The following is a 23,383-nucleotide window of genomic DNA, read 5'->3' as shown; positions in this document are numbered from 1 at the left end:
AGTATTTGGGGCGGAAGTGTGGGAAAGAGCTGGGTGAGGAGGAGCTTCTGGAGAAGGAGGCGGAACTGAGGAGGAGTGGGGCCGAGCTGGGGAAAAAGCCGGGCAGGTGCGGGGCGGGGGCGGAGCTGACCGGGATGGAGCTTGGGCCCCTGGGAACCCATGGAGGGTGGGCGAGGCCAGCTCAGTGGCGGAGGCCAGGCAGTGCCCTTTTGAGTCCCTTGCCTTAGGCGTCCAGTCCGCGCCGCAACAGTCGGCAAGGGTCAAAGTGGAAGCGACCCAGGGTCCTTAGCGACCGAATCCGAGCCTCAGAATGGACCCCAGGGGACAGGGATGCGGGGTGGGGGGGGGAGGGGGAGGGGGGTCAGAGGGGAGGGGGAGGGGAGGGAGGGGAGAGGGCGGGGCCTCTGGGCTGAGTCTTGCACCTCTGGGCTGAATGCCCAGGCCACCTCCCGTCCAGGCCACCCTGCGACTGCTGGCCGAGTCCTGAGGGACAGTCTTTATCTGGCCTTTTCTGAGGTGAGAAGAAAATTTCTCAGTCGGTTTCCTGTCGCGCCTGGGACCTGGCATGTCCCAAACAAAGCCAAGTTCCCCTTCAGAGCTGTTTCCTGTCCTCTTCCTCCCAGTGGGGGGACGGGGGGCGGGGCCTCAGCCCACTCAGTGCCGCCCACCTGGCTCTGCTCCTCCTTGCTTTGCTTAGGCAGCCCTCCCTCCCATTTCCTTGGTGACCAAGTCCGGTGTCCCTGCCTCCCAAGTGCCTGATGAGAATAAATGCTCCTCTTTCTGTCCCCACTGCTACTGGCTGACTTCAGGCCTCATGACCTAGGGCCGGTGCTGCTGTCACCTGAGTCTCCCCAGCGGCCGGGACGCCTCCTGTCTGTCCTCCTCCAGTGGGTGCCCCACAGGCCATCGGTTCCGTGTCACACCGCACGTCTGTCCTCATCGACCCCGGGCTGAAGACCCTGCCGAGCCCTCTCCTGTTTAAGCCCCAACACCTCCTTGGTGCCCTGGGAGGGCCTTCGGGCGGCCCCAGCTCTCCGTCCTTGTCGCCCAACACCCTGGGTGCCTGTGCTGTCCGTGCACGCTGCGCGCACGCGCTCTGCGGGTCTCTACACTTCGGCACGTGCGGTTCCCGCTCCTGGAGCCCTGGTTCCTCTTGTCCTGGCGAGCTCCTGTCCTCCTCCCAGGCACAGCTGTAACGTCCCCTTCTCCGCCCGCCGCGAGCGTCAGGAGCTCCCGTCTGGGGTTCTGGCAGCGCCCTGTGCCTTCCTGCTGCCTGCCTTCGCTGGGCTCTTCTTCCCGGGCTGGAGCTGCTCTCCAGGAGTGCCGGGAAGACAAGGACAAGCTCTTACTCGTTCCTGTAAGCCGGGCGCCTGCCACAGCTGCTGCTGAGGGGACGTTGGCTCAACAGAGCACTGCTTTCTCTTCCAGCGAGCTGGCCTCCTCTCTCCTTGCGGAAGCCTGAGGAAACAGGAATGCCGGCCCCGAGGTGAGGAGCAGAGGGTGCCTTCGTGGATGTGAGGCCTCGGGGCTGCGGGGCACCTGAGCGATCAGCAGGTCCAACTCCCTCCATGCCGGTGTCCCCTCCTCGGCTCGTCGCCCCAGGAGTGGTTGCGAGCTGCGTCCAGACACCCCAGAACCTCGTCGGAGTGGTTTCAAATCATGAGGGAGGGTCCCGGGAATGGTGGGTGGGCTGCTGGCGTTCCTCCCGAATCCCGGTTTTGAAGAACTGGAACTTGCCCAGTGAGCTAGAGGCCCGTGATCGGTGGCTGCTGGTTGGGGGACAGCTGTGACGGCGCTCCGTAAGGACTCCCTTCTCTGACCCTCCCGTGTGTGCTGAGAGGCGGGGAGCCCCAGGTCCCCCGGGGCGGGGGAGGTCCGGGGTAGTGGCTGCCAGGCCAGTTCGCTGCCGGATGGGCGGGTGCAGGAGGAATGGCCTGGCCGTGTTGCAGGTGGGCGTGGGACGGTGTGTGGCTGCCCCCGGGAGAGGGACCCCTCTGCAGCTCAGCCTTGATCTTCAGTACAGCTAAGTCAGCGCCGAGCCTTCAAACCATCTGATTTCTGACTTCCCGGTGACGCTTTCTCCACCTGCTGCTTCCCACACCCTCCAGGAGCAAGGTCCCGGCAGGAACAGGCCTTCTCTCCCTCCTGTCTGCTCACTTGGGGGTCAGCCGGGCCTCCAGCCTGGCCGCTCCCGCCTTCCGCTGCTCGGGCTGCTGCTTCCTCCCAGCCCCTGTGACTGGGCCGCAGCCCACATCCCAGGAGGGAGTCTCCTCCCCAAGCTCCGCTTCCTCCCCCGACACGCTTCTGTCCCCGTGAGGCACCCCATCTTCCTTCTAGGAAGTCCTCGTCGTTTGCGCCACTGCTCTTTGGGGGGCGGTGCCCCCAGGACATCGTCTCCCCTCGGAGCCCGGGGCACCTGCTCTGAGTGCACTTCCCCTTCTGACCCCCGCCCATGGCACCAGCAGACCTCACTGTCCCTGCGACCCATCTGGGCACTTGCCTCGGCGGCTGCGTCCCCTTCTCGGCCCCGGGGGCCTGGGTGCCTCCAGCCCCCACCCCAACTGCGTCTTTGAGGCCCGGAGAGGGTTCCAGTTTGCTCCTGCCGCACGTTTGGGGGTACCACCGGTGTGGGACGGGCTCGACCCAAAGTCTCAGTTTCCCTAGTGTCCTCCTTGGTAGGGCTGGTTTCCTCTCTGCAACGCCTTTTGCCCATCTTTCCACTGAGCTGCGTGTCCTTTTTGTGCCGAGTCGTGGGAGCTCCTTCCGGGGTCCGGGTACTAGTCCCGCCCTGGTTGTTTGTGTTTCAGATGCCTCCTCCTGCCCCTTGGGGGCTGGTTTCCTCCTCTCTCTGAAGGGCAGCTTTGGACTCGGCATGCGCCTACACCCTCTCCGGCCTGTAAGTGCCCCACACGTCAGGGCGTGTCCCGCCGGCCCACTCCCAGGCCCGCCCCCTGGGGCTGGTGGTCCCCGAGGAGCCGGTGCCCTGGCGTCCAGCGCTCTGCCCGTGAGAAAGGGCTCCTTCTTGACTGGGTAAGTCACTCGGTCAGTGCCTGGCTTTAGTCCCTGCCCTGGACTCACGCAGGGCAAGCCCCGGGGCAGCCGTGCAGCTGCAGGAAGACGGCCGGCCTTGTTTTCTCTGCCCCAGCTCCCGGTTTACCTCCTGCCGCCCCACATCTGGCCTGTTTCTAAGACGTGCTCCCCTGCCCCCTCCTTCCCCTCTGTCCCCTGGGCAGCTCCTGTTGGCCGTGTCCCTCTCCACACGGCCCAGATCGAGGGGTCCAGCCTGAGAACCGCAGGTGTTTCTGATTCTGTCTCAGTGACTGGCGCTGCAGGACCTCGGGAAGAAGCTGCACGCAGGGGACCTGCAGACGTGAGCAGCCACTTGGCCGCCACTGCTCGGGTTGGCGCCTGCGCAGGGAACGTGGCGCAGCACAGGGGGCCTCCTGTGCGCTTCTGGCGATGCCCCCACTTGCATTCACGTTACAGACGGTTATATCGCCTTTGGCTGGGGGCGGGAGATGCTCGTCTCCAGGTCTGCGGCACTCCTGAGCTCTTGGGTCTACGTGCTCTTCAGCGTCCTCAGTCTCTGGGCAACGACCCGGGCCCCAGGCCCTCCGCAGCTGGAGGGGGCCTTCCCGACATCAGGCCGTGGCCCAGTGAATGGGGCCAGCTTCCTTGTTTGAGAGATTCAGGAGTGGGGCCGGGGTGCGGGGGTGGGAGTCTGGAGCGAGCGTTGCCATCCCGTAACCGTGGTCACAGGGCTTGGATGACAGGACTGCTGTGCTCTGTGCCTGTAGGGCCCATTCAGCCGCCTCCTGAGTATCCCTGTGCTCTCCGTGGTGACTTTACAAAGGACAGAGAGGATGTGAAGAGTCAGGAGCAAGGGACGCCCATAAGGCATCGCCTGGAGGCAGGAAGGTTCGCGAGTGCACGACTGGGGCGTGTTTCCCCTGCTCTTTCTCTACACGTTTCTCCTTTACTCGCTGGAGTGCGTGCAGGGTTGCCATTGGGCCTTACATCCTCTCACTCCCGTTAAGGGTCATCCCAGGTTCTGAAGGATTCCTCGGCAGACATCTCACTAAGCCCTGCGCCTGGTTCCGGAGGATACTGGATTGCAGCCTCTCCCTGCTGAAGACCAACTGACAAACCCTCGGGAATGGCCCTGCGTACCTGGGACCAGTGACAGCCTCTGCTCAGAAACCCCGGCCCAGGGGTGCTCCTGAAGCGGCCGCAGAGACAGAGTTTATCGCGTCTCCCACATCAGGGTCAAGCTGGGCCCGGTGTCCACCAGCCTCCAGCTGTCTGGTTGTCCCGCTTCCCGGTGTTGGGTCACCCAGCGCGGAGCCCGAGGTCCCTTTGGGAGGGGCTGGGGGGTCATTCCAGTGCCTGCTTGCCGTGGTGCTGCAGCGTCCTTCCCGCTGGGGACCCGCCACGTCCCTGGTCCGCGGTTCCACGTCTGAGAACTGGCTCGGGGGCAGAACCTGGGCGAGGGATCGTGACTTGTTCACTGGGGCGGCTGCCCTCGGCCTCCTGCCGTCCGTCCTTGCTCTTTTGAGTGTCCATCTTAGACTGTATCTTGGTTGGTTGCCCATCCATCGAGCCCCCGGGAAGCCGTATGGTACTGACCACCTGCCCCGCTCGGTGGGTCAGGCCTCCTGGTCAGTGGCGGCCATCGTCATAGCCCCTGGTTTCTGGCCGCTCAGTGGCGCCCCACGACCTCTGCTGCGGTCCCTGGGCGGCGGGGGAGGGCAGGGGCTCGTCCCTTTCCTCCCTCACCTGGCCTGGCGCGCCCGGCCTGTGTTGTGAGGTGACTTCGCTCTGCTTGGGGGCCTGGCAGTGGGCTGACCACCTCTCCCCATTTTTCCTGCACTCTCCTGCTTGTAGCGCTTCGGGTCCCACAGCAAATCGGGGCGGCTGGCTACCCTGTCTCCTGGGACGGAGGGCACCTGTGGGGAAGGACACGGGTCATGTTTGCTCCCTCGGGGGTGAGTTGGGGACGCCAGCTCTTTAGGGGGAGGGGTGTGCCGCTGCCTCAGGCTCAGAAGCTCAGAGACATCTGGGGAGCCCCGCTCTTCTGGGGCTTCCTCCCGGTCTCCCTGGTCCTCGTGTCAAGGATGCAGGTTTGCCCAGGTGGGCTTCCGATGCTGGCGGGACGGGCGTGCCTTGGTTGAACGTTCAGCGTCTTTGAGGTTCAGCCACTTCTGTCGAATCCTGGGTTGGACGATTGTCCGCTGCCTGAGATGGGGGCTCCTTTGTAAGGTACTGGGGAGACCCTGGGGCCCCCTTTTTTCTCACTTTGCTCTTCACCCTAAGCTGCTCATCCCCTATGGTCGGCAAAGCAAAGAAGTCACCTCCCCCTGTGCCCCCCGCGTTCCGCACGCTTGGATCTTCTCACCTGCCAGGACGTTCCTCTCCCCCTGCCAGCCCAGCGAAAATTCTAGCATGAAAGTTCTAGCAACTGGGCTGTGGCCTTGCGGCCGGGGCTGTCCGCCCGCACACCACCCATCCCCGGGGTGGGGTCCTCATTGCCAGTGAGGCGGGTGATGACAATCCCGTACCAAGACCCCATCTCATCACCTGCTCCTTGGACCACTCCAGGGCCGGCCGGCTCGGGTTGCGTCCCTCGGGAAGCTGATCCCGGGAGAGAGTTAGTGCCAAAGGCTGGCTGGGGACTCACACCCACTAAGGGGACAGGGAGCAAGCAGGGTTGGGCAGGGTGTCCCTTCAACCTGCGATGTCGACCTGACGGTTTCTGCCAGCCCGTCGGGGAGCTGCAGAGCACGGACGGGCATTAGAGGTCCCCGCAGTGGGCCCCCGTGGTCAGGCCCTCGCAGCGCCCGAGGCCTTGCGATCCACATCGACTGACCGGGAGAACCAACACCCAGAAGTGGTGCCCGAGGGGTGGCTGCGTGCGCGCACGGGGCGCCAGCTGCCTTTGCCCGGGCAGCACCTTGCTCTGCCCTGCGGCCGGCCTGGTGGGAGGTGCTTTGGCTTCTTGTGCATCAGACGACCGCTGGGTTGGGCCGGGGACGTGCTTCCAGGGCGTTGGCTGACTGGCCATCTGTCAGCGTCATCGGTGTCAGCGCAGCTTGATGGGAGAGGGCAGATCTGGGTACCAGGCGTCAGAAGGCAAAGCCCATTTAAGTCCGCAGACGTCCGTCCTGTGAGAGGGTCCTGGACTGTGCAGGGACACAGGTGTCCACTCGCCCTTGGGTTACTCAGGGCTGGTGGGGGAGGGGCATCTTCCAGGCAGACCTGTAAAGCACAGAGTCTGAACCGAGGCGGAAGGAGGGCAACGTGAAGAGCGGGGAAGCCCTGACTCAGAGCCAGGGGCTGCGGAGGGCTTCAGGGACGAGGGCCGTCTGGGCTGGGTCTTGAAGTGAGAAGGGTCTCCTTAGCTGGGAGATGGGGGACGGGCCCCCTGGAAGGGCCAGACACGTTCAGGGGACTGAGCCCAGGTGCTTGTGGAGCCAGTTCATGGGAGAGGAAGCTGGGAAACCAGACTGGGTTCAACTCGGAGGCCACCCTAAGGAGTCAGGCCTGTGCGCTGCGTACAGTAGATCAATGCCCTCACTTGCGCTTTTAAAGGCAAACCACTGTTTCTCTCCCTGAGAAGAATTCATCGATTCACTCATTTGGTTAGTCGGTGATCTGACAAACCTCTGTGTGCCTCCCAGGCCAGGCAGCAGTTAGAGAAGAGCGGCACGCGGGTGAGTAAGGTGTCGCTCCGCGTGCAGGTGCTTGTCCTTGCCGATCTGTACACGTGCGCCTTTCTCTGCAGGCGGCCTCCTTTTCCTGGCTTGTGATGAGGTTTCCAATTCTTGTTCCTGACTTCAGAAAGAAGATTAGAGAGACGCCGGTAGGTCTTTATGTTCTGAGGGTTATTGCTTGGGTGGGGGTGCAGGCTTTGGGGCCAGATTCTCCTGGCTCGCACCAGAAGGTTGATTTGCCCCATGTGGCACCCAGAGTTGCCCAGGCTGAGTGGAGTTGCTGCTGCTGATGACCCAGAGAAAGAAGACGTGGTGTGGGTTTGCCCAGAGCAGCTCACCGATGGCCTGAGCTGTGGCAGCCTCCAGTGCCAGGAGGAAGTAGCCATGTGGGCCCCTCGCTTACTGCCTCTGGACCTACTGCATTTGAAGGAGGAGGGCAGGCGGTGAAGACAAGACAATGTGGGAGGGTGGCCTTGGTGTGTTGCATCGCCCAACTAGAATGTTCCCAGATGATACTCCGAGGAGGCTTTGGGAAAGGGGCCAGCTTTCTGGCTGAAATAACAGGAGGGTTTGACGCTAGTAACGTGCTGCTTGCTCATTGTGCCATCTGCTGGCCAGCTCTTCCAACTTCACCTTTTTTTTGAAGTATAGTTGATTTGCAATGTGTTAGTTTTTGGTGTACAGCAACTATTCCTTTTCAGAATCTTTTCCATTGTGGTTTATTACAAGATAATGAATATAGTTCCCTGTGCTATACGGTAGGACTTCGTTTATATATTTTATACATAGTAGTGTGTATCTGTTAATCCCAAGCTCCTAATTTATCCCTCCCCAAGCTTTTCCCCTTTGGTAACTGTAAGTTTGTTCTCTATGTCTGTGAGTCTGTTTCTGTTTTGTAAATAATTTCATTTGTATCATCTTTTAAGTGATATCTTAGAATATTTGTCTTTCTCTTTCTGACTTACTTCACTTAGCATGATAATCTCTAGGTCCATCCATGTTGCTGCAAATGGTATTATTTCATTATTTTCTCATGGCTGAGTAGTATTCCATTGTGTATATGTACTACATCTTCTTTATCCATCCATCTGTCGATGGACATTTAGGTTGCTTCCATATCTTGGCTATTGTAAATAGTGCTGCAATGAACATTGGGGTGCATGTATCTTTTCAAAATAGAGTTTTTGTCTTTTACAGATATATACTCAGGAGTGGGATTGCTGGATCATATGGTAGTTCTATTTTTAGTTTTTTGAGGACCCTCCATACTGTCCTCCATAGCGGCTGCAGCAATTTACATTCCTACTAACAGTGCAAGAGGGTTCCCTTTTCTCCACACCCTCTCCAGCGTTTATTGTTTGTAGATTTTTTCATGATGGCCATTCTGACCTTTGTGAGGTGATACCTCATTGTAGTTTTGATTTGCATTTCTCTAATAATTAGCAACATTGAGCATCTTTTCATGTGCCTGTTGGCCATCTGTATGTCTCCTTTGGAGAAATGTCTATTCAGGTCTTCTGGCCATTTTTTGATTGGGTTGTTTGTTTTTTTTGCAACTTCAGTTTTAATTAAAGATGGTCGGTAATAAGAGCTTCCATGGCAGAAAGCTCTATGCAGTGCTTGGGGGGTATGAATGTAAAAACGAGGTGCTGAAACTAATATGTCAGTACGTTGTAAAGTATTTCTTCTCCTATTCCCCCTCTGACCATTTCTGCCTTCTTGATCTTTCTACCTTTCCCAAGGCATAGAGATGTCAGATACATAACAATGTATATTAAAACAGATTCTTAATGCTTGTTACCATGAAGATATAGCAACTGAGTTAGCATTTTCCGTATGTAGGGCTTATGCTGGGAGCCCAGGCATTGGCAAGGGAGCCCATTGTTTGTATCCTCTGGGTCCGTGAGGATGGATTGCCCTTTTTTTGAGTGGATGTGTGTCCATGTAGCTCATAGGCTGGGCCAGTGCATGGGGCACACAGAGGGGCTGCCAGTGTGTGCTCACAATGTGAATGATGCAATCCAGAGCCTGGGCTTTGGGGCCCGGGGACCTGCGGTGGGGTGTCAGCTCTTCTTTTCCTGTGTAGCCTTGGCACTTACTATCTCTGTGCGTCTCTCTCCTCTCCTGAAAACCAGGTCGCGCAAAATGCCACTAATGTCACAGGGCTTTTCCAGGGCACAGCCTTGGACGTCATGTCCTCTTCCACTGGGGCTTGGGGTCTGTCTTTGCTTCTACTTTTGCAGGTTAGAGGTTATTCCGGCAACAATGACTATGAAGATTTTGCTTGATTCCCAGGCTTGGTAAATTTCAGAGTTCTCTAACAGTGTTCAAGGGACTATGATGTGTCTTGGTAAAATTCCGTTATGCTCTTTGGAAGATCTCAGTTGTGCCATGTAGAAAATGAGATGATTGGTCTAGAATAGGGATCTCCAACCTTTGTGCCCATGGAATATCTTAGTCTGGCTGGGGGTTCAACCTCCCAAAGAGATCAGAGGCAGGCTGCTCAGCCGAAGTAAGGCCTGCTCCCCACACCCCTTCTTCTTCCCAATCTCTTCCTGGCCCACTCCTCTTAAAGGCCCATGAAGCATTCCACAGAACCGAGTTTGAAACCCAGTGATCTAGATCTCAAACTTCAGTGTGCTTTCAAATCCCTCGGTGATCTTGTCAAATGTGGCTTCTGATTCAGAAGTTCTGGCGTGGACCTGAGATTCTGCACTTCTCAGCAGATCCCAGGTGATGCCTAAGTTGTTGGTCCATGGATATCATTTTGAAAAGCAAGGCTCTGATCACAGAATGCCTTTGATGTTTCACATCCTTTGATTCTGAGTTCTTTACTTACTGATACTCTGATTATATTACAAATTGAAAATTTGTGTAGAATGAGTGGTTTCCGTTGAGGGCAAAATTCTCAATTATACAGATGTGGAAACTGACCTGGGATGGAGGAGGAGAAGGATGAAGCAGACAGAATGTATTTGTTTCCCAACTTTGAGTGCCGGCAGCCTCTGTAAAATATTTTGTAAAGAGCACCGTGTGGGTTAAGAAGCCGTCGCACTTTGTTGAGAAGAGTTGCACTTTGGTTTGGTTGCAGTCTGGATCATAAGGAAGTCTCATTCTGAGAGTTAATGGACACTTGTCTAAGGGAACTTCTGGCAGAAACAAATGACCTGCTTTCAGACCCTGGCCGAGGCCTGTCTCCACGCTCCAGGTCTAAGTGAAGGTTTAGAACTGTGGACAGCTGTCGGTGTGTCTGGCATCCATGTGCTTTCTTGGTAATCTTAATGACGTGGCACGTAGAAAGAAGCCTTCGTGTAAACGGCCTCCATCCCTTCTATCCAGTGCTGTGTTGAGTGCCCCAGGTTCAGTGTTGGTAGAGTGCTCTGTCTTCGGCACTCCTTGCTGGGGCTCCTCCTGTGTGTGTCCAGTAGACCAGCTGCTTTACCAGACTATAGAGCTTTGCTTGTCAGCCTTTGTTTCAATTCAGTAATGTCATGGCTAAGGTGGGGAACCCACTTTAGCAAGGAGACGAAAGCTCAACTGCTAGAGTAGCCAGTGCGTTTAAATGTCACATGTCCTATGTGGAATATGGCAGAAGACCAGAATGTTCTTTGTGGCTTTGCCCAAGCCCTTCATTAAGAAGGATGAAAGCTTTCCCATGGGGGCAGAGGTGGCACGTGCACTGTCTGAGGAAGCGAGGGGAGACTGAACGCCAGGGAGGCTGGATCCCAACACAGAGGTGTTCTTTTTGTGCTCAGTTGGTGAGGTGAACAGTCTAGTAGATGTGTGTTCCAAGGGCTTGTCAAGGAGCTTCTTTAGCATCAGGCGGGTGGGAAACAAAGAGGGAGTGTGCCCACCTTCCCCTCCTCCAGAAGCTGACCGTGTGGTGACTCGTCCATCAATAGCTCTGTCAGTGGCCATCGGACACCCTCATTCCTTCCTTCCTTCCTTCCTTGCTCCCCTCACTCTCTGATGTGTGAGCACCTCCTTGGCGCCAGGCATTGGGTCTACAGAGATGGAGAAGACAGGGAACTTGCTGACAAGCCACAGACAGACAGGTGGAAAGCAGAAGGGGCCTTAAGAAAGGTGCATCTCATAGGTCTGGAATCTCCGAGGAGGGAGGCATAACTTGTGGCCGGGCATGGTGAGGCTGCGGCTGTGGACTCTTCCCCAGAATATTCAGTTCACCATGGTTACCTCTGGAGGGTCTGTGCCTGAGCCTTCCTCGGACACCTTTTACAAAGCACAAGAACGTCTTTTCCCCGTCACCCCTCTCCCACTCAGTTTCCCACCCCTACCCCCGTTACAAAAGTAGCAGTGAGGAGTAGAGGAGCCGCAGATAGAATCCTCAAGGAGAAGAAGTTTCTGGAAGAACATCCTGTTCTTCTGGTGTTTCCTGAGCTCTCTTAAAGCTGGGGCCTTTGCTTACGTGACACAAGCAGATTTCTAATCCCTCTCCGGCCCCCTGTCACCCCAGCCTCCCCTGTAGCATAACCAGGCTTCCTAAAACACAGCTTTGCCCGGGGCAACCCCTGGCTCCCAGAGCTTGGCTTTCAAATGCCTGCACCTATCTGGCCTCAGCTTGCCATCTGTCAGATGAGGACAATAAAAATAGTCCTCAACTCGTGGGGTGACGATGAGCCCTCAGTGGGCCCGGGCTCAGCCATTGCTCTGTACACTTCACGAGGCTGTGACCCTAACGTGGCCTTCCTCACGGCGGCCCTCTCCTGCATCCTTGGTAGTGGCCGCACTGTCCACTCCCGCAGCCTGACTCTCCCGGTCCCCAGTCCTCCACGCTGCTCACTCACGGCAGGTGCCCTCCCTCCTCACTTTCTGTGTCCTCCTGAAGCCTCTGAGGCTGGCTTCAGGACCGTTCCTTCTCTACAACCTTCCAGAACCCTGTCTGTTGTACTCTTTTTGTTCAAGGTTACCTTGGGCGGTTTCTGTTTTATGTGTGTGTGTGTGTGTGTGTGTGTGTGTGTGTGCGCCCTGTTACCCCAGCTGGACTGCAATCCCTCTGAGGATAATGATCCCACCCAGGTCACCTTGGTACCGTCCCCAGAGCCTGCCCCTGCCCGAGGAGACACTGACTAGATGCTGACAGATGGTGGCGATGAACAGTTCTGTTCATCGCCACGCGGCGCTCGTAGGCTTGATGCCACGACACGCTGCTGTGCTGCTCTGGACTCAGCAGGTGATGAGATCGGCCCTGCCCTGGGGGTCAGCATGTGCGAGGTGGGTCAGCAAGGCGGGTGTGTCAGTAATCTCATTGCAGGCAGGACCAGACCCTCTCCACAGAAGCATCTGAAGTGCAGTGAGGCCTCAGGAGAGTCCGGGATGAATCTCCCTGGCAGATGAGGAAGGCTCCAGAGGGAGGCGGGCTCTGAGCTGTGCACCGAGGAGTGGGCAGGGTTTGGAAGGCGGTGATATAGGAGTCCACTCCAGAGAGGTGAGCTTTCGGTTGGGAGGACAGGAGATCAGAGGCGGTGAGGAAGAAGAGCCCAGGCAGAGGAGTTGGGGCCAAGGTGCCGCCCACATCTCACCTCCTTCAGTCCTGGAATCAGCCTGGCAAGACCAGTGCTGTTAGACCCACCGGGCAGATGAGGAAACCGAGAGCGCAGATGCCGAGGGACTCGGCTGAGCTCTCCCAGTTGGCCCAGGGAGAGTTGGGATTCAAACACAGGTTCAGCCAACCCAGGGTCTGTGTGGCCACCAAGCAGGGTGGGGACACAGGATAGACACTCCGAGCCTGGTGCCCAGGCTGTTGGCTGCTGCCCTGAGTTATGCTTCTGAAGTGCGGGGCCGTCCCTGTGCCCTGCATGTGTTCTTGGCCAAGCCCCTTTGCTACACATCTCCAAGGCAAGGGGCTCAGCCTCACTGCTTTGACCACTTCACCTCCTTCCAGCTCCCATGCAGTGTGGCTTAGGAACTTGGAATCGTGTTGTTCGTGAGCAGGTCCACAGCTTCCTTCAGGCTGCGGGGCGGGGAGCTGTTGCGCGTGAGTCAGGAGTATGCGTTTCACAGGGTATATATACTTCCTGATGGTACCCAAAGGGTCAGCTCACTCACCTGTGGCTGGTGCTCTCTTGAATGTAAGGGGAGGCCGACTCAGAGGGGAGGTTAAGGGCCTGCTGTGTGCCGCAGCTGTCCAGAAGCAGCATCCTTAAATTTTAATCCCTGGTACTGCAGTTGAGTGCTACCAAATCCAGCGGCTATATGTGTCCTCACACTTGAGGGTCCCACTGATGGATTCTCCAGAATAACCAGGGTACCAGAGTTTTCGTCAAGTCTGTCACTTGTTCCTGTGTGTAGTCCAAAGCCGTGTGACTTCGAAGAAGGCATACTTTGCTGCCAATCCCTTCCATATACATCTTCCTGCCAGGATAGAGTAGGGCTTGGACCAGGGTTGGTGGGGACATAAGGGAGTGAAAGTGTCGTCTGCTATCACAGCAAATCTGCCCTTGCTTTCCTCCCTCTCTTTCAGACATTTCGATGCTTCTCCCTCCTTCTTTCTCCCTTCTTGGCAAAACTACTTCTCAGAATACATCCTATTTGGAAAATGACTGTTATTCATATCAAGTTAATCCCAAAGAAGTACTGTCAAGTTCCCACTAAATAGCACCAAGATCGCAGTTTTAAATTGCTTATCCGTTCAGGAGAGGGAAGGGTCAGCGAGAGTCGGTGTGTTCTGAGCCACCCAACTGTCTGCAGAGAGGTGGGCGGGCACAGCTCCTGTGCTGCTGTCTGCGCTGGGGTAATGGCGAAGCTAACGGTCCTGCAAAGCTCTGCACTGCACAGCAGGCTTGCCTGCCGGTCCTTGTGTTCCAGTTCAGGAAAATGCCTCCAGATCCTTTTCCTCATCCCAGTATCACACTGGATTCTCCCTGGGCTCCTGGGAAGGCGTTATCATTCTCTTCGTTTTAGAGATGAGGCAGCTGAGAATCAGAGAGGGGACGTGATTTACCTCAGCTGGTACAGTAAGCGACCGAGGCAGGACTCAACCAGTCCTTCTGACTCCTACACCGCTGGCCTGCTCCCTGTCCCCACGGGGGGGGGGGGCGGGGGATGGAACATGGGACCTAGAAGGCCCTTTCAAGCTCGGGAAACATTGGATGCTGTGACTGTTCCATCTGGAAATTCAGTCTTGACCTATTCACAAGGTTGTCTTTCTCAGCCATCTTGTTGGTTTCTGCGTTGCTCAATTCGACTGTGTGCTGGCCCAGCACAGTTTTTCTCTGCTGGTGGTTCAAGAAGCCTGCCTCCCCTGAACTGCTTCCTCGTCCTGCCCACTCGGTGTCTACCAAACCTCATGCTAGATTTCTTGCCTCAGCCGTGGAGGAAAGACAGCTCTGTAGTTTGGGTTCCTTGTGTTGTGTCCCAGTTCAGGCTGTCTTTCCATCCCTTAGGTCACATGCTAATCACTCGTTCCCAGGTGCTTTTGCACTCTGTTTATCTGGAATTCATCCTGATTGCCTTATCTTTGCCTCTGGTTAGGTACCCTCCTCCCTTCTGCCTTATTATCTGGTTCCCAAGCCTTTTCTCAGTGTTGGTTCCCCTTCTGTAACTCTCTGGACCAGAGATGCACAGCGAAGCTAATGAAGTTCAAGATCAAGCTTCAGAGTCACTGGCATTGACAGGCCTGGAAGGGGCCCTAGCATTGTGGTATGTGCTAGTCGTATGGTTTGTAAAATCTACAAAAGGTATTTTAGCCACAGTTGGTTCAGAGCATCTCTGTTTCCATTCTGCTGTCTCCATCACTCCTGCTCTTATGTTGGGTGACAATACAGTGGCCATGGGCATATTGGGAATCTGGCTAAGGGGACATTAAATTGGGATACACTTAGTTTGGATTTGGAGAGACATATTTAAGGGGCTCCCAACCAATTCTGTACATGTTCCAAGTTATTGCTAGCCATCTTGTATTGAACTTGCTTCCAGGAATACTTCTGCTTACCGTGCCAATGCCCACGGTACCAGGACAAGAGGTGTGAGGCTGGAGGGAACGTTGTGATGTCACTGTGCTTTACAGCACTCGGTACCAGAAGTATGTTGACAGTGGAAGAGCATCAAGGTTCACAATATATGGAGCCAGAAGCTAGTCTGTGGGAAAGTTTTCCAGTCATGAATCAGATATGTAAACTCAACGAACACAAGTTCTGTCCTGTCAGGAATATACGCAGTGTGCAGTGTATGCAATTAGAAACACAAGATATGTTTATATTCCTGTTTGGATGGGGGTTGTGTGAAATGGCGTTCTTCAGAATTCCTGAGGTTGTGAGCACAGACACGAAACAAGAGTCCAAACATTGAGTGGTGTGCAGAAGTTAATGTAGCAGGCCTGAGACTGCTGTGCTTAGGAAGACCTGCTTGTGAGGGTGGCCTTCTGCTGGCATCTGGCATCGTGGCTCTCAGAGTGTCCCCAGTTAATGGAGAACTGATGAGAATGGCTCACTGCGCTTAGACTGTTTATACATACAGTGTGCTTTACGCCGGACCCCTGCTTTCCCTCTGGCAGTCTGGAATTCTCCCAGAAGGTGCATGCTAGGCAGACGCTGTCTATGTGGACAGCCTCGAAGAAAAGCCGTGGGCACTGAATCTGGGCTGCCCTGGGCAGCAACATCACACACGTCGCCGTATTTTCTCTGCTGAGGGAAGAGTGTCCTCTGTGTGGTTCCACGTGGGAAGGAGAGAGCATAAGGAAGTCTGCATGTGGATTCTTCCAGGCTCTGCCTGTATCTTTCCCCCTTGTGATCCACCTTTGTGTCCTTGCTGCATTGCTGTACTAAATCTTAGCTGTGAGGAAAACTACGTGCTGAGTCCTGTGAGTCTCCGACTATAACAGAAAAGTGGTAATAATGTATTGCAGAGGCTTATCAGGCAATTAATAAAAATATGCTTTAGTTTATTGTCATTTTTCCTGAATTTTGAGATATGTCTAGCATTCGTCGACTTTTTCAAATGTGTACTCTATTGTATTTCTTTTCTCATTTTAAATATTTACTTTTGTTCCTGATTTTGTATTGGTAATTTTGTATTCTTATCCTTAACGAGGGCCTCAAGTGTTATGAAGCTTCAGGTCCCACAAAACCTGGATCTACCTCTGTCATGGATCCAAGACTTGCTATCTCTTGTTGATTTTGTATTGTCACCTCGTATTTCACGGGTGGGGAAATTAAAACCCAAAGGGGGAAGTCAAGCTTACTTGGCAAAACTGGGATAGGATCCAGATCTTTCAACTCCCAATTTAATGCTTTTCTCCCTCCATTCCTTAAAGGGTTTTGATGATTTGTCTGTAAACGATGGCCATGATGCATTGGACATACACTGGATGGCGCTTAGGAGACTGAAGCTCTAGTCCCTTCTCTTTCAGTAGATGGATGATCTTGAATGACCCCTTTCTCTTCTGGAGCACATTTTCTCCTTTTGTAAAATAAAGAGGCTGGACTAGATGCTCTTTACAGGCCTTTCTCTCTCTGATGTTCCCAAAGATCATCATTCTAGAAATGCTGACTCACAAATCATAGTTGAAACCACTCATCTTCTTGTCCTTGGGTCTTCTCCATCTCTAAAAATGGAAATAAAATTCCCACCTCTACTGGTTGTTGTGAAGCCCCTGGCACCATTCATGATAGAGCAAGTAATGAAAAGTTGCTTCCATCCTTCTGTCCAATCAGGAACAAAGGTTTTCTTGTTTGATTTTTGGTCCTTGCCTTTGGAATCAAAGAATGTTTGATCAGCAAACCTAAATTTTAAAAAGGAAAGAAAATGAAATATACATACTCTGCTTTTAAACCTTTTTAAATGGAAGTATAGTATACTTTGCAAACAGGGAAAATGCACAAATATTAAGTGAACAGATTAACGAATATTCACAAAGTTAACACACCAATAAGCAGCATTTATATTAAGTAATAGAACATTGCTAGAACTCCCTTGTGATCCCTTCCAAGTCACTACTTCTGCCCAAGAGTAACCACTATTCTGACTTGTAACATCTTTGATTACATAAATGGAATCCTATATTACGTACTCTTATTATTGTCTGGATTCTCATACTTAATATTGCTTGAGATCCATTCAGGTTGTCATGTGAGCAGCCTTTCCTTTCTTCTCATTGCCATACAGTATTCCATTTTATGACTGGACTATGATTGATTGATCTATTCCACTGTTTGCGGATATTGGCGTAGTGTCCAGGTTTTTGCTAATACAGATAAAGCTGCCATGAATAGCCTGGTATTTAGTTTCTTTGGTAAATATATGCCTCTGTTGCATATATGTCTAGAGGTGGAATTGATGATTTGCAGGATGTACGTGTTTAATTTCAGCAGATGGTGCCAAGTAGCTTTCCGTAGTGGCCGTAACAATTTACACTACCACCAGCAGTGTGTGAGTTCCCGTTACATCCTTGGTAGCACATGCTCTCACTTAGGTGGGTGTGCAGGGGGATCTTATTTTGGTTTATTTAGTTATATAGAGCAAACTTCTATGGTATACTTTTTTATGACTTCAGACTGAAGCACAGAGCCTTGTACCCATCACCACAATCAAGGTACAGAAAGTTCCATCACCCCCCCCCAAATTGCCTGGTGCTGCCTCTTTGTATTCCACCCCCCCTCATTCCTAAACCCTGGCAGCCACTGGTCTGATATCTATCCCTATAGTTTTACCTTTTCCAGATTGTCAATTACATGGAATCATGTGGTATGTAGTCCTTTGGGTCTGGCTTCTGTCACTTAGCAAAATGCCTTTGAGATTCATCCATGTGGTTGTGTGTATCAGCAGGTCACTCCTTTTAATTGTTGGATAGTGGTCCACAGTATAGATGTACCACATTTTGTTTATCCATTCACCAGTTGAGGGGCATTTGGTTTGTTTCCAGTTTTTTTTTATCTCTTATGAATTAAGTTGTTATACATATTTGTATACAGGTTTTTTGTTTTCATTTCTCTTGAGTAACTATCTAGGAGCAGGATTGCTGGGTTACATGGTAAGTGGATGTTTACCTTTATAAGAACCTGCCAAACTCTTGCAGAGTGGCTATACCATTTTGCATTCCCACCAGCAGGCCGCGAGAGTGCCAGTTGTTCCACATCCTGCTGATGCCAGTTGCTCCAGCAGTTGGTATTGCTAATTATGTTTTTAGCCATTCTGAGGTGTGTAGTGGTATCTCATTGTAGGTTTTTTTTTTCTTTTTTTTTTTGTGGGGTCCTCTCACTGCTGTGGCCTCTCCCGTTGTGGAGCACAGGCTCCGGACGCGGAGGCTCAGCGGCCATGGCTCACGGGCCCAGGCGCTCCGCGGCACGTGGCATCTTCCCGGACCGGGGCACGAACCCGCGTCCCCTGCATCAGCAGGCGGACTCTCAACCACTGCGCCACCAGGGAAGCCCGCAGGTGCCATTTTTATCCCTTCCTCCTCTCAGCAGATGCTGACACTTTACTGTTTCATGGCTGTTAGTGGATGATCTCTACCTGGTCATATTTTGGGTTTCATTGGGGTATGTTTTACCTAGTTTTGTTGTAGATGTTGTTTATGGGTTTTTGTTCTATTATTCTAGCACTTTATCTGTTTTATGTGAGAGATTCAAATTTAGGGAGATTCAGACCCATGATGCCACGCTGCTTAAAATCTTGCCTTCCTTTTTGGAAAGACACTTCTCCTGGGTTTAAAATTCTAGTTTGACAGTCTCTTTTTTTTCTTTAGTTTTTCAGTTAATGCAGTTTCAGAGTTTGGTAAATATCTTGAGGGGAAAACTGGCAGAATATTGGGCTCAGTTTCCCCTCTTTCTTTCTACCCAGTGCTCTGCTGGTTTCTCTCCTCTTAGTAGAGGTCCTCAGTTCATGTTCTCACTCATATCCCCACCCGTTTACCTCATGCCCAGAATCAGCAAACATTCTGAGGAAAAAAATGGCTGCAGAGTGTCATTGCCTCTCTTTTCCAAAGTCCTGGCTGCCTCGTCATGCTCTAGTGCCTTCAAACAGACATTTTAAAATTTTATCTGGATTTCTTGGTTATTCTCGGTGAAAGTATTAGTCTACTACAAGTTACTCCATCACATTCATTATCAGAAGTCCACCTGTTTTCTAAGTATTTGCAAACTAAATTTCTTCATGAACTGCAATAATTGCTGAAGGGAGACATTTTAGGAGATTCCTTTTCATATAGATTCATCACTGCTTTTCAAGAAGAAAGACTCTTAAAGATGAACAAATATGATTGAGACTGAGGGAGACTGTTACATTAGTACATCATTTCCCTGACCTCTGTTTTAGCATGAAAAAGGTAAGGAGTTATTTAAGTTAGTACCAGATTAATTAGGTTAGAAACTAGTTTTTCATAGATATCAGTCCTAACTTCCGTACTGTTGGGGTCTGAATGCATGAGGCAGTGCTACTTTCCGGTCATTAGAAGCCCACAGTAGTGCTTCTACTCAAAATTCTTTCCCCTTGGTGTATTAATTCTTCTAGTAAAACACAAATAATACTCGGTTTTCTTCTCAAGGACTCAGACATAGGCACTCGCAGTATATCACAGGGGCCATGTCCTGCTTTGGAGATAGAGGGCTTCATGCTGAGGAATCTACCAGGGAAGAGGAACTCCCTCAAGAATAGAATTTACTCTGCTAATTATTATGCTTCCTGCCACAGTGCCACAGATACCCTTGACTGTATGTTCCACAGCTGTGAAGAATGTTTCAAGAGAAAATTAGATTGTGTCTTCTGCAAGGTCTTCATCCTGGAGGCTCTCCAGAAAGGGTGATAGGGCTTCAGAAAAACAGAAAAATATCTTCCGTTCACAGGTGTTGTGTTTCCATAAAAGGAGTGTTTGGATCTTAGCTCTACTATTCACCAGCTGCATGACCTTGGGCCACTGACTCACCTCTGCATAAATTTCCTCATCTCTGAAGTCATTCTAACTACATTGGCTTCATAAAGCTGTTGTGAAGATCAACTGTAATAGTGGGAGGGAAAGTCATCTGTAGATTTCAAAGTGCAGCATACCAGAGATTGGGGTGAGCCCTATTGTTTCACACCCCCTTTAGTATTCCTCGAGTCCTGGGGCTGGAAGAGATCAATCCCACATTTCATCTAATACAGTAATCTTTGCAATGTCCCAGACAGATAGCTTTTAGCTTCTGCATTCAGAGCTCTTTCAGAGATGGGATAGCTTTCCCTTATGCTTGTCTGCTAGCCCATACGCTGAGTCCCGGGATACCTGGAACTTCTGATCTCCTGTGACTGAGGAGGGAAGAGCAATGAAGACTTCAGAAGCCCAGAGCTATGCTGTGTGTTGAGTTTTGCCCTGCTTCTGATCTGGGACACTTGCAGCTTCCTGTTGGGATGTCTAGTCAGCTCTGAAAATGGGTTTGGTTTAATCTAGACCCCCTTCTCTAAACACATGGCAATTCCTAAGGGAAGGCAAGGGCTCGTCCACCCCTCCACGGCTTCTGTGGGTCTTTGGGATGGTTCTTCCCCTGAAAGGTCAAAATCACTTGTGTTTCTGGTAAGAACTGGAAACATCTAGTGACCTAAGTAGTCACTCTACAGGATGGGGAAGAAGAACTACTTAAGAAGCAGGAGGAACTGTTTAGCACCTATCAGATGAGCTAACTGACTAATTTATGCTGGCCATTTTTTTTTTTTTTTTTTTTTGCGGTATGCGGGCCTCTCACTGTTGTGGCCTCTCCCGTTGTGGAGCACAGGCTCCGGAAGCGCAGGCTCAGCGGCCATGGCTCACGGGCCCAGCTGCTCCGCGGCATGTGGGATCCTCCCGGACCGGGGCACGAACCCGTGTCCCCTGCATCGGCAGGCGGACTCTCAACCACTGCACCACCAGGGAAGCCCCATGTTGAGATTTTGATTAGTTTGTTTGGTTGGTGGCTTATTATTATTACCTGCAAAGAATGTTATTTACAAGTTTATTCATTACTTGGATATATCTGTGTTCCTAAACTATCATTTCTAACCTTCTCTCATCCCATTTGCATTTTCCTGAGAATGCCTTCAGTTAATCTTTTTTTTTTTAACATCTTTATTAGAATATAATTGCTTTACAATGGTGTGTTAGTTTCTACTTTATAACAAAGTTAATCAGTTATACATATACATATGCTCCCATATCTCTTCCCTGTTGCATCTCCCTCCCTCTCACCCTCCCAGCATCATTACTTCTCATTCTGTAGGTGGAAATAATAAAGCATGGAGAGGCAAACATATTTGCCGAGACAGTGATTCTCAACTCCATTTTGGGGGCATTCCAGGGTGTCTCATAGGATCTCACAAAATTGCTCTAAAATTCTCAAAACCAAATTCATCTTAATTGGCTTTAATTTTTTAGAAAAAATTTCCAGCATTTTAGGGTAGGGTCAGTGAGTTTTACAAAAAAAATTTTTTTAAGTAAGACCAATGAAACGTCAAAATTACAAAAACGTTTGGGAAGCAGTGGACTAGTGAGTACCAGAACAAGCATTAAAATAATCCAGGTCAGGTACTGAGATGTATAAACTCGTGACTCATCCTCCATGGATCTGTATTTCCAAAGGCAGTGCGTTATGTGATGGCACAGCTAAAGATGCTTCTCTTCTGGGCAAGCTTTGCACAGCACTTGGGAAGGATCCTAATGGCCTTTTGTGATGACCTGATTTTTTTCACTGCTAGAGAGGTGAGAAAATATATGTACACTTGAACAGTGAGAATTTTAATTTGGCTGGACCACAGGCTCATTATGGGGCAATTATGTCAAATATGCTTGGAAAGGTAGGTTGGGGCCACATTTTGAGGGACCTTGAATACTAAACTGAGGTGTTGCAACATTTTTGATAGGCACTTTGGAAGCAGTGAAGATTATTAAGCACGGGTTGGAGGAGAAAAGGCCGTATGAAATGGCCAGAGTTAGACTCCAAGGCTATTAATATGGCTAGAATGTGTAGGTTTGGCCAAATTGAGACAGTGAAGATGGAGAGATCCCTCAGAAACTTGCAGTGATCTGGATGAAAGGTGTTATGGAGGTTGTCCACCTTTATTATGAGCTTTGTCACTGTGCTGGTGTTTAAAAGCAGGTGGTGGGAATTCCATGGTGGTCCAGTGGTTAGGACTCCACACTTTCACTGCCGGGCCCAGGTTCAATCCCTGGTCAGGGAACTAAGATCCTGTAAGCCCTGTGGCACGGCCTAAATAAATAAATAAATAAATAAAAACAGGTGAGGTGTCACCTCTTGAATTCCACAGACTTTCTTATTATGCTGGCTAAGATTTTGCCTAAAATCTTAAAAAAAAAACTAAAAAAAAAAAAGCTTTGCCTTGCCTTTCAGAGGTTCAAAGGCACTTACTTGTTCAGAATGTGCTTCTCAAGCTGTGTATAGTACTCTTGGCATCATGAAGTGTATGTAGTTCCGTGGAGCTCCGCATCCAGTTTGACCATCTCCAGTTTACTGCATTGGAAGAGAGGGCATCACTTCACACAGACCAACTCTGATCAGTTTCACCCATGCATGCTCTCAGATGTGCTGTGTGTGAGCTTGAACAGCGGGGCCTCAGTCCATTCTGACGCGGGAAATGGAGCATTTCCCTGTGATGTTTGACAGCCACTATTTGGCTTATATTTGAAGAGGAAAATAAAATAATTTTTTTGGAAAATATACTAATTTTGACCTCAGTTTTTCTACCCCTGAAAGCTTTTTTCTAAGAACACTAGTCAGTGGCTTGGGATACCCAGCAAATATTTACAGGATTAATTTGTTTCAATGAAAAAAAGTTATTTTTCCATACCTTTCATTATATGAACTTTTGGCAAAGGAAATTTCTCACTTTACATACTTCTTATAATAGACAAATTCCATCATCTCTCCACTAAGAGAAACAATGCTGAAAATAGTAGAATAATTCTAAAGTTATGGGAGTAACATAGTATCCACAGAAACCTTGAGTAAGTACCATGAACCTTGACCCTTATGATTAATTTGTAAGTCCTTGGCAGTGAGATGAGATGTGTTTTTTCACTGTGAAGCAAAGGAAACCTATCGTGTAACAAGTAAGTTTGTATATTGATGCTATATTGACTTTGTTGCTACCATGTCCTTACACAGACAGTTCATCTGGTCCCCACTGCTCCAGTTATTGTGATGAGTTGTGTATTTTTATTTCAGAGAAGATCTGTTTGAATTATTTTATTTCTATTTTGACCTACTTTAATCACTGCCCAGGTCTGCCCCATTCCACTAGGTGACACTCTTACCCATGAAACGACTTTAGTCATGTCATCACCAGTAGTGGACTGCGTTGTGCTTTTCTGTGAGGATGAAACACTTCTGGGTTGCTGGTATCCTTGCTCTCTACTCCTGAACTAGGCATCAAGATTCTGTTTCATACCTGCCTGCAAAGTCTCGTAAATGTTAATTGGTGCTATGGTAGGCACAGGGGCAAGATTTGAGCTAAACCACGGTCCCAGCCCTCCAGAAGCTCGCAGTGTAGTGGCAGGGGGCAGATTGCTGAAGAGCTAGAGAAGGGGGCCATGGCAGGGAAGGAAATGCTTTTGACTGGAAGCTCTGCATGACTAGAGGTTGTGAAGGCCTGGAGGTCCGAGACTCTGAATTGGGCGGCTGTTGGCATAGGGTGAGGGGCTCCCTGGCATGCAGTGGAATGGAGAGACTAGCATCATTGCATTATTTCACTGGTAG

General features: G+C 51.3%; 1 long non-coding RNA gene across 2 annotated transcripts in view; it reads left to right on the top strand.

Annotated features, from left to right (window-relative positions):
* Positions 1 to 394: 394 nt before the first annotated feature.
* LOC132514086 (uncharacterized) overlaps positions 395 to 23,383 on the top strand; it is a 148,221-nt gene continuing 125,232 nt past the window's right edge. Inside the window, exons 1-5 of one of the 2 annotated variants that reach the window (XR_009538615.1) lie at positions 395 to 516; positions 824 to 3,918; positions 4,038 to 5,259; positions 6,617 to 6,710; positions 6,782 to 6,859. This is a non-coding gene — a long non-coding RNA (uncharacterized LOC132514086). Of the gene's footprint in view, positions 517 to 823; positions 3,919 to 4,037; positions 6,860 to 23,383 lie in introns of both variants that reach the window. The other variant, XR_009538614.1, reaches the window with a different exon arrangement.

The sequence above is a fragment of the Lagenorhynchus albirostris genome, chromosome X, assembly GCF_949774975.1.
Source record: "Lagenorhynchus albirostris chromosome X, mLagAlb1.1, whole genome shotgun sequence".
In the NCBI taxonomy this organism is placed as follows: domain Eukaryota; kingdom Metazoa; phylum Chordata; class Mammalia; order Artiodactyla; family Delphinidae; genus Lagenorhynchus; species Lagenorhynchus albirostris.
This window is presented reverse-complemented; position numbering and strand designations above follow the sequence as displayed.